Raw genomic sequence first — 11939 nt, 5'->3', positions numbered from 1 at the left:
ACTCGTGGGGATTTAGGTGGGCAGTGGGAAGACAAAGGTAGTCCTATTAACTAGGCAGAAGATAAGAGAAAATGGCATAAATATGTAGAGAGAAACACAAATAACCTGGAGTGAACATATGAATAAAATATATAAGAAATGTAAGATGGTTCTAAATAAAATTACATGTCTAAATGGGGAGCAAGTAGGAGTATGCTGAGGAATATTTATACATCTTTGATAAGATCAGAACTAAATTATGGATGTGTAGTATACGGGTCAGCAGAAAAATATTGCTATAGAAGCTGGAAGTCAGGTCATGCCGGGGGGGGCTATTCACACTTCCACTACAGAGAGAGAGAGAGAGAGAGAGAGAGAGAGAGAGAGAGAGAGAGAGAGAGAGAGAGAGAGAGAGAGAGAGAGAGAGAGAGAGAGAGAGAGAGAGAGAGAGAGAGAGAGAGAGAGAGAGAGAGAGAGAATAGTTGTACAAAATAAAGTAAGAAATCATTCCAAGTGTGAAGAGTGATTAGTAAAATATGCATAAATAGAAAGAGAGAATGCTAACTAGGTAACATAAGATTAGAATATGATCACAAATCATTTAAACTTGTTTATTCTTAAGATGTTTGGATTATTGAAAAGTATACAGCTCCCTTTCATCTGAGTGTTGAGAGCTGTATCCATAAATTCATGTTGTGCTCAAAGTGCACCAGATTGATGCATTTCACTTCAACATTTAAAAAAGAAATCTTCCCGGGGTGCATGCCCCCGGACCCCCCTAGAGGATGTGAGGTCCACCCCCAAATAAAGCAGGTTAAAATAATTAAATTGCAGACATGTTCTTCTAGTAAACACTGAAAACGGGTCCCACAGACCCAAACAGCACACAAAGGTTAAAGGTAAGCATATAATAATGTGTAATGAAACAAATACCAATAACTGTATTGCATTGTTTTCTTATGCGCAATTACTTCATACTGTCTTTGTCTTTTTCGTCCTGCATTTATTGTGCCCCCCTCAGAAAATAACTGGCCCCAGCCTGGCCCCCCCCAGTCAAATTGGTCTAGAACCGCCACTGCTTCGTAGACACTGACACGCACTGTGAATGATTATCCATTATACACTAACCATCTTTATCATGCACGCGCACTCACACAGGACGGTCACGGGGTTCACTGACTACGTTCTGCCAAATCACGCCCCCCATGAATCAAGTGTTCGGGAGTCCCGATGTAACTCCACCCTCCTCTGCCCCCCAGCACTGTGCATGTCTGCGGCATAACGCTGCGCGGTCATTTCCAGGTTGAAGCAGCGGCTGAGACCCGTCCCACAGCTCAGCATGTCCCCGGGACTCAGACCTGTCTCCCCCCGCCTAACCCTCCTGCTCCCCCCGCTGCTGCTGCTGCTGCTGCTTGCGGGACAGCAGAGCCTCGCGACCCGGCCGCTGCTCGTGTTCCTGATCGACGGATTCCGCTATGACTACATGGACGACCTGGGCGCGCTCCCCGGATTCCGAGAGCTCGCGAGCAGCGGGGTGAAGGTGGACTACATGACCCCGGACTTCCCCAGTCTATCTTACCCCAACTACTACTCACTAATGACAGGTACTAGGCTATATATAGGCTATATACAGGGGTTAAATTGGGATTTGACATGTGGGGGGGCTGTTTTTTTTGGGGGGGGGGGGGGGGGGGTTGCGGGATAGCGGGCTATATATGAGGCCCAATCCTAAAGCAACTGCTCCTGTATCAGATGCACTATTTGATGCCACCAATCGATGCACTATTTGATGCCACCAATCGAGACAGTAAACATAGAAAGTATGTTAATTAGACCGTCTTTTTATTAGTATTATTTAACTGGAATGAATTTACATTTGAAACTATTAATATATACACAAACATTTTTCACAAATTACAGACCTTCAAATTGCCATTTTAAGTCAACATTTCTCTGCACACTTACTCAAGAACATTAAAAAAAAACGATATGAGTACAGAGACATTACCCTATCTGAACTGATTGAGGAATGAAAGTCCACATCAATATAAGCAGTTCAACAACATTACTGTATGTACGACCAGCTACACTCAAAGAAATGATATGTTAGATTTACTTAATCTAGTTATGTCAACCGGCTGCACGTAACAAGGCTAAGTAAATAGGAAACAGACTAGTAAACTAATATTTACTTCTTGCATTTAAGTAAATCTTACAAAAGCATCTTAATTAAATGCTACATCATACAGTTATGTTGTATTTGCTTAACACAGTTATGTTGAATTTACTTAAATTGTTGTTTTTACTGAACACAATTATGTTGTATTTACTTAAAGTTTGCACTGATTTACCTAACACAGTTAGGTTGTAATTACTTAACACAAATTAGTTCCATTTATGTTGTAGGATTGTGTTATTTGCACTTAACATCATTTAATCCAAATTGCTCTATCAATATAAGTAATTCAAATGACTCCAACTCAGTAATTTGTATTCCGCTCACTTTATTTTAAATGTTCATTTTACACTTATAACATTGCATTTTGCAAACAACCATCTGAATTGCCACAACAATTCAACAACAAAAAAACACTTAACTCCAACAGCCCATTTGTGGTAGGTGCACATATTAGAATTTTAAAGCTCTTTGCGTAAAAAACCCATGACAGCTGCTGAACTTGACAGTGATGAGAAACACGAGTGACTCAAGAAGTTAACATGTGGGCTGAAAAGCTACAATAATGACTTATTATCTGAACATTTTATAAAATGCAACTTTACTATGAAGTATGGTGTTTTTATGTCTTTCCAAACACTTAGATGAAACGCATCACATAATATTGCTCAAGCACATAATGTGTTACAGTAGATCTTTGCCTCTGTTATACACATGAACATATGTCTTGAACTTTCAAAAGCAGAAATACAATTGTGAGTGTCTGTGTGTGTGGTGGTGTCTCTCTGTGTGTGGTGTGTGTCTGTGTGTGTCTCTGTGTTTGTGGTGTCTCTCTCTGTGTGTGTGTGTGTGTGTGGTGTGTCTCTCTGTGTATGGTGTGTGTCTGTGTGTGTCTCTGTGTTTGTGGTGTCTCTCTCTGTGTGTGTGTGTGTGTGTGTGTGTGTGTGTGTGTGTGTGTGTGTGTGTGGTGTGTGTGTGTGTGTGTGTGTGTGTGGTGTGTGTGTGTGTGTGTGTGTGTGTGTGTGTGTGTGTGTGGTGTGTGTGTGTGGTGTGGTGTGGGTGTGTGTGTGTGTGTGTGTGTGTGTGTGTGTGTGTGTGGTGTGTGTGTGTGTGTGTGTGGTGTGGTGTGGTGTGGTGTGGTGTGTGTGTGTGTGTGAGAGAATGTACCGAGATGGAAATGAACTGGACGTTATCTCTGTCACAGTATTTTGTCCTTGGGATTACTCTTGTAATCTGTTTTTCAGAACCTGCACCTTGGTTGACAGTCTGTTGCCATCCAACCCCATCAATACTTTTTGAATGAATTCAAATGTATGTTTCAGGTCCTTGCGGTAGCTCAGATTGAGGCTGTAAATCAGTCCAAGCAATACTGCCCATCCATTTGCCAAGTATTTCAGCTCTCGCAGCACTCCAACACCCTCGATGATGACGCCCGGGTTCTGCTCCTTCGTGTTTCACGAGATAGAGTCCCAATACCATTGGCTCCATTTGGGTTGTTGCAAGTTCAACATCCTAAAGTGGGATTAGAACATAGTATTCATGATTATCAGTATGAGAACCCTGACACACATCATTTTATAATATGAAACAAATGAGCAAATCCTTTTATTGGATCCATTGTAAATAAATACATGTAGTTGTAAATGTACATGAACAATATAACCAAAGTAGCAGCAAATACTTTGAATAAAAAACAAATTCAATTATTTTTATTTAAAGAGGACATATTATGCAAATGTTCAGGTTCAAATTAGTATGGAGTGTCTCTACTTTAAAGAGTCCTCTCCTGCTGATGTTCAGGTGTATATCAGTATGTAGTGTCTCTACTTTAAAGAGTCCTCTCCTGCTGATGATCAGGTGTATATCAGTATGTAGTGTCTCTACTTTAAAGAGTCCTCTCCTGCTGATGTTCAGGTGTATATCAGTATGTAGTGTCTCTACTTTAAAGAGTCCTCTCCTGCTGATGTTCAGGTGTATATCAGTATGTAGTGTCTCTACTTTAAAGAGTCCTCTCCTGCTGATGATCAGGTGTATATCAGTATGTAGTGTCTCTGCTTTAAAGAGTCCTCTCCTGCTGATGTTCAGGTGTATATCAGTATGTAGTGTCTCTACTTTAAAGAGTCCTCTCCTGCTGATGTTCAGGTGTATATCAGTATGTAGTGTCTCTACTTTAAAGAGTCCTCTCCTGCTGATGTTCAGGTGTATATCAGTATGTAGTGTCTCTACTTTAAAGAGTCCTCTCCTGCTGATGTTCAGGTGTATATCAGTATGTAGTGTCTCTGCTTTAAAGAGTCCTCTCCTGCTGATGTTCAGGTGTATATCAGTATGTAGTGTCTCTACTTTAAAGAGTCCTCTCCTGCTGATGTTCAGGTGTATATCAGTATGTAGTGTCTCTACTTTAAAGAGTCCTCTCCTGCTGATGTTCAGGTGTACATCAGTATGTAGTGTCTCTACTTTAAAGAGTCCTCTCCTGCTGATGTTCAGGTGTATATCAGTATGTAGTGTCTCTACTTTAAAGAGTCCTCTCCTGCTGATGTTCAGGTGTATATATATATATATATATATATATCTGTGTTTGGCTATGTTTCAACTTACCAAATATTCCTTTATGAAGCTCTCGGAACTTTCATTCAAGTAGACGCAGAGCGCTTTAAGGACACAGTCCCGTCGTGTTTCAACTGTGGGATCCTGAGGGACAAACACATTTTCAAAATCTTCACACAAGAATACTGATTATGCTTGTGTGCTGATTTTTGGCAAGTCAAAGAAAGGGGGTCAGAGAGGTTAAAATATATTTATATGAGAGGGACAACAAGAGAGAGAGATAAAGAGAATATGGTGTTGCAGTGCCCAAACTACACAATTTATTACAACTACATACCTTGTCCATGGCTGCCATGATCAGGCCCAAATTGCGTCCTGCTGTTCCCCCCTTCTTTTTGAAAACCTTCATCAACTGAGACGAATGGCGATCCAGTTGAGACATGAAGGTAGGCAGCAGCGGAACGGTGGTGATGCGGGTGAATTCTGCGTTTACCTGCAACACATTGTGATACAGGTTCAAATGTTTTGTTTAAAGCTAATAATATCCATCAAGTGTCATAGCAGAAAGGACAGGACATCTACTGGTGTAAACCAAACAAAGAATTTCAGCTGAGGTTCTTTTCTTATACATGTGCATCTATTAAAATAGCTCTGCACTTAATACAGGTAAAGATTCAACATGACATCTACTTAAATGTGTTTTAAGAGCATTCCATGTTTTGAAAGAGCATGGGCATTCATAGTATGTGCATGGATATGGGTGTCTCTGACCAAAATGGCCGTGTTTTAATTTATAGTGCTTCAGTAATTGGTACCTTGTAGATTGAGTCTCAGTACATTGTTTGCATCTCCACATTCAAAACCTAGAGAAAAAGAGAAATGTGTTAATGATCCAAATGTATTGTAAATAACAACTATTATTGCAGCCATTAACATAATTCAGGGTGTGAGGTGCAGGATATAGCAACCCATTACTGGATCTTAAGCAGTGGTGGAAAAAGTACTCAGATCCTGTACTAAAGTAAAAGTATAAATACTCCATTACTTGCTATAGTCCCAAGTTCAAAATAATACTTAAGGTAAAGTTCCAACGTGTTATTAGCCAAATATAATAAAGTATCAAAAGAAAAAGTACTTTGTGCAGAAAGCCTTTTGTAAAAGGGTTGCATCATAGAATAAAAATGAATGTTCTTATAATAAAAAATCTACATATATACAAGATTTTTTAATGTTGTGATTTGTTAATATAGAGCATATTTTGGAAAGAACTGAGTAAATTAGTAGTACATGTATATGAATATAAACATTATCTAAAAAGGTAACTACAAGTGTCAAATAAATGTAGTGTTGTAAAAGTACAATATTTCCCACTGAAATGTAATTGAGTAGAATTACAGAGTAGCAGAACATGGAAATACTTTTCCACGATAAATAACTGTTTAAACACAAGCAGTTGCCACGGCAGGTAAGTGGCAACTGCCACACACATTCGCTTGGCTCAGCACCCAGAGTAACACCCCTTCAGCAGCCGCAGTTGTCTCAGCAAATAGTGGCATCTGCGGCTGAAGTACCTGCCACTATTTAATCTTGCTCTCTCTCTCTGATTATTATAAAGCAGGGCTCTCCAACACGTCGATCGCGAGCTACCGGTAGCTCGCGGGCAGCTTTTCAGTAGCTCGCCGCTCGATTATCGATTATAGCGTAGTAAGGTTGCTTATTGATTTTTCGGCCGCGGCTGGACAATAACGTTTTTTTTATTTTAGATTTTTTTCTGTCACACGAATATCAAATGGTCGGTGACGCAGAGATCAAGGAACAGACGTGACAGCAGCACAGCGACAACACACACGGAGCAGTCTGCTTTCTCCACCAGCACGAGTCCAGAACTAACAGCAGAATGACCCGCTCTGAATCAGGCCCTGTCGCTGCGCCTCAGAGACACACAGGGAGGGATTTGTGTTTTTTTGAAAAACACTCGTTATCGTCATGTCAGGTTTTTGGTGAATTTAATCAAGTCTTGGATTGCAGAGTATGAATGTCCTCTTGCTATTTTCAGTTGATAAATACTTGTGTAAAGTTTGTGAAGGCAGGAGGAAAGCTTCCGCGATCACCGTCTCCTCTCCGTTCCTCCAAACCCCCGCCCCCTCCCTGAAAATAATGAGTGACAGGCTGATAGTGACCCGATAGAAACTTTATTATTCACTTAATCACTGATTGAGATATGATGAAGCTAACTTAATCTCATACATTCATGGGATTTATGTAACAGTAAGACAGAGAATGTAAGTGTGCACCCACATGCACTATTTTTGTTTTTATAATGCTATTGTAAATAATCCTGCTGTTTTCAGACTCAAGTCATGTGTGTCTTTTTTTTAACAGAAGACCGTTGCTAGAAGCTGCAGCTAGACTGCAGAAGTATTAGTTTTTTGTTTTTGAGGATGGAACCATTTTCACACACAGATATAGGGAGGCTAGACCTATACAATTGATTTATTATGGTTTATAATTTAATGTCAAGACGAAGAAGAAGAAGAAAAAGATGGCTGAACAACTGTTCAGTGTCAATCCTGTGGAGATCTCCAAAATAATGTTCAGCTTAAGTCTCAGCAAAACTCACAACATTTCTGGAGCCTTGTAGACCCAGAAAACTATAAGAACATTCACCAAGCAGCACTGAAAATGTCTGCTTTATTTGGTTCTGTTCTACATACCTTTGTGAAGCAGCTTTTTCTGACATGAATGAAATCTAAATACAGAACAAGACCGACTGATGAACATTTAAATGACTCTATTAAGTGAACCTAAGTGGGTCCAGCATACACCTCTATGGTGGACTGTATGCAGTGCCATTAATCTCACTAACAAAAGAGTGAAATGCTTGTAAGGTGGTGATTAAGGACACTTATGTGAATGTTCAGTGATGTACTTATTATGTGGGCCATAATAATATGTGAGAAATCTTCGTTTTCTTGGACCTTATTTTTGATAAGCTTTAGGTATTGCAATTTCACACGTGTACAAAAGTATAGCTTAATTCAACTGATGAGGGCTATGTGAATAAATGTAAGCGATGTGATGCAAGTAGCTCTTGGCCACTTTCATTTTTTGAAAGTAGCTCTCAGATGAAGAAAGGTTGGAGACCCCTGTGCTAGACAATATAAATATTTCACTGGTGTGTTCAGGGATATATTTTGTGGTTGCCTCACACAGGTCAGAGTGCAACAACAGTCACATCGACCTTAGTGTTCAGACCTTTGGAGATCATTAATGGCGCGTTTCCACTACAGCGCGGAGCACGGTTTAAGAGGGCTGTGACGTCAGCGGCCCGTTTTTAGTTGCATTTCCACTTGGCCTAGTACCGGCCGGCGGGTCCTAATTCACAGTTTTTCTGGCCTCATAAAATCGTGGTTCTAGGGCCAGAGACAACGAGGCTGAGTCGGGCTGAGTATGCTAAACTAGCAACACAGTCTCACGCCATTTCGTGTTATAGTCACGAAATTAATCTATTGATTCGTGTTCACCAACACGATTTCGCCATTAGTCCTAGTGTACCCCTTATCAAGGAAACTACACCATTCTTTGTCCCTTCTATGTTCTGCGTCTCAACATGGATGTTAAAATGAGCAACCACCTAATGGTCAATACACAATATAGACTACAATTAGTCATTGTTAAAAGGTGCACAGTATTTGTGGGGTCTGTAGATATTTAAGAACCCAGCTCAACGGGTGGAATAGAGTGGTGCAGGGATGACTTATTTTTGTAGGCCGACCCGGAAATAAGCTGCGCAAGGGTTCCTTTTGGTTCCTTCGACAAAAAAAGCAATGGGATTTCTCCATAGGATTTTGGAATATTGTAAAAAATAAGATCTGTGGAAAACGAACCTGTTTGATAAATGCACGTTTTGTTCAGCCGGATAATTTCCACAATTTCCTACTTTTATAATTTTCGAATCATAAATCTAATCGCCAGAAGCAAAATGTTAACTGTGAGCCCCAAAGCTCACGAATAGTTAAAAAGGGGCGGAAGGAGAAGTGTTCGATGGAAAATAAAAGGTTTATTGTAAACACAAATTATAAATTCCAGGAACAGGGAAGCCGGGCGGTGTGTTCAAGGTCCCCCGGTGTTTGTGTGGCTGAGACGTCCTGCCCGGACCCAGCCTACTGCAAGACCGACCAGAACCAGATTACCACATGCTTTTATTGAGTCACTGATTACCTGATTCTGATCAGTTGTCTGGTCTCCGGCCGAGCCACTCCCATCACTCCAGCAGCCGGCGCTCTAACCATACCCTGCTGCCACACTAACGTTATGCTATAAACTAACTACAGCCGAGTACAGCAGGGTCGCACGACTTCAACGTCACGCCAACTTAAGATCAAGATTCAAAATTGTGCAAGTTGAAGTGTTTGTTTTAACAGTTTGCAAGAGCGCAGCAGGTACTTGCTTTCAAGCAGAACAGGGGCAAACAAACTTAGAGGGAGTGTTTACGTGTTCGGCGTAATGACGTACAACGTCCTCGACAACTTCTGTAGTCCTATTCAGCCACTTGTTAACAACCATCGTTTTTCAGACACGTAAACTCTTCAAAAATCACTAGTGGGGTCACTGCTGATGTATTTAATGTCGTAGAACAAAACGTGAACCGTCTCTTAAATTTGTGTCAACCACAGACCTTATTTCCAGATATTTTTCAAAAACTAGTTAAAAAAACCCATTGACTCTGAGACGAGGGAACCGGAAGTGGTCAAATGCTAACTCACTTTCGGGTTTTAGGACTCGTTCCTGCACCACTCTATTCAGCCAAAGTTTAACATATTTATAAGCAAATCATTCCATGATTTTCATTTTTTATAATGCTGCCGAACTTGCTGCTGCTAGCTACAGTACAGTAAAGGTTGATTAAACGGTTCGCTCGTCACGCAAGGTATCACATGACATGAAAGGGAGCAAGGTCATTGGACAGACAAATAAAAAATTCATTGAGGGTGCTTGGTTACTTTGAAGACTGCGTGAACCGGTCAATGCCATTGATGCCAATGCCATTGATGCCAAAAAAGAAAATAGGCCTATATTAAAAAAATATATATTTGTATTTGTATTTATTTTTGCATGGGCCCCTTGCCGGCTCTGGGCCCCAGTGCGTTGCACCGGCTGCACCGTCGATAGTTACGCCACTGGATCTGCTAACAGGCTGACAGTGTTTGGCTGTCACTGACTGACTTGCATTCCTCTGCAACTTTCCAATATTTTGCTTTGCTTTTGAGCTGCGCAGACAACCAGAGAGCTTTCCTGAAATATCGACAAAGGTTGTGAGCTGTAACTTATATATTAAGAGCTATATATGTATGTATGGAAGCCCTATATTGATTATGTAAGGATCCAATGGCCAAGAGGATGAATAGGTGCAGTTCCAGAGACTGTGTGATTGTGTTTTCCTTTCTGCATAATGTTTGTGCAGATGAAGCATGTTCGTAATTTTTTTGTTGGTATTGTTATATAACATTTTGAATAAAAAATGGTGGGAAAAAACATTTGTTGCGTTGTATATTTTTGTTCAGTGTCATATCCACACTTTAGGACTCATTCCATATGTGTGAACTATAGATCCTACCCATCCACTGGACGTAGACTGAAAGTAAAATATACACTTTGTTGTGTATTAGTAAAAATACATGAATGAAGCACGGGACAGAGGATATGGGTACTAAGCTCTTTACTGTTGTTCATGCTTAACCGCCACATCAACTCCCGGTCATACACTTATTCTCTCAACATTGTATGTTACTCTGGTTACACTGCGCCCCCTATTGGCAGGAGTATATCAGAACACAACATTTCCCCCCTTCTTAAAAGAGTTACTTCTCCACTTGAACAGTATGTATAACATTAGCATTTTAAACAGACACTTCTGTAGTAACCACCTGTAATAATAATAACTTCACATATCACAATGTGCAGAACATTTTCCAACATTAATTCAACCACAGTTTAAGTGACATAGTCCTCAATCCAAGCAGGCTGCTTTCTGATTCGCTGGTTCCTGCTCCGAGCACCATGCACTGTAGCTGGCTCAGCAGGCCTCACTTCTTCTGATGGAGGAGTGAATGTTTCTGGAAGCACCTACAGGTGTGGAGCATCCCAGGTTTTCCCATTATCAAGCGTGTAACTGTGAGGTCCTTTCTGCTGGGTCACTTTCAGAGGCTCACTGAACTTTGGCTTTCCCTTTTTGACATGCAGCGGGTTTCTCACATGCACCAGGCTTCCCGGATGTATTTTGGGAATCTTGGCATTTCTTTTGGCGTCAGTGTATGTTTTCATATTATGCCACTGTTTCTTTTCCACTCTGTCTCTCAGTTCCTGATCCTGAGTATCAGTAAGCTTTGGCAGGATTGAGAGTTTGATTCGCATTTTTCTTCCATACATGAGCTGGAACGGAGATGTCCCTGTAGTGGCGTGAGGTGTAGCTCTGTAGACCTGAAGAAACTCAGCAACGTGAGCTTTCCACGGAGCGTTCTCTTTCCTTCAGCACTCTATTTAGCCTCTCCACAGCTCCATTTCCTTCTGGATGGTAGATTGTAGTCCTGATGTGTTGGATGTCTCTTTCTTCTAAGAAAGAGGCGAGTTCTGAGGATGTGCATTGTGGACCGTTATCTGTCACCACAGACACAGGGTTCCCTTTTTGGCTGAACACTGATCTCATGAAGGTGATCACTGTTGCAGTAGTGCATCTTGGGGCAAAACACACTTCTGGCCATTTTGAATAGTAGTCAGTCATAGTAATAGCAAACTTATAGTCCACTGGACCAGTCTCAAATGGGCCCACGATGTCGAGTGCAAGCTTTTGCCATGGCCCCTGAGGCAGAGGGACTGGTGTCATAGGTGCAGGGTTAGTTTTAGCTGTCTTATCATTCATCTGGCAGGACACACAGGCGGCGATAACCGACTGTACCAGTGCATCCATTTTAGGCCACCAATACAAGTCTCTGAGTCTCTGTTTTGTGCGTACAATGCCTTGGTGGCTCTCGTGTCCTAAGGATACCATGTGTGAGTGTAGCTTTACTGGAACAACTAACCTGTGACTCCCTCTCAGAATGAGTTGTTCATGTACAGAAAGTTCATTTCTCACCTGGTAGTACGGCAACATGTTAGCAGGCAGGCCTTTGGATGAAGCTGACCACCCATCTATCATGTAGTTGCGTAGCTGACGTAACTCTGGACAGGAAGTGCAGGCATC

This window comes from Trematomus bernacchii, unplaced genomic scaffold (genome assembly GCF_902827165.1).
Source record: "Trematomus bernacchii unplaced genomic scaffold, fTreBer1.1, whole genome shotgun sequence".
Taxonomy (NCBI): domain Eukaryota; kingdom Metazoa; phylum Chordata; class Actinopteri; order Perciformes; family Nototheniidae; genus Trematomus; species Trematomus bernacchii.
The sequence above is the reverse complement of the archived record's forward strand: the minus strand, read 5'-3'. Positions refer to the sequence as shown.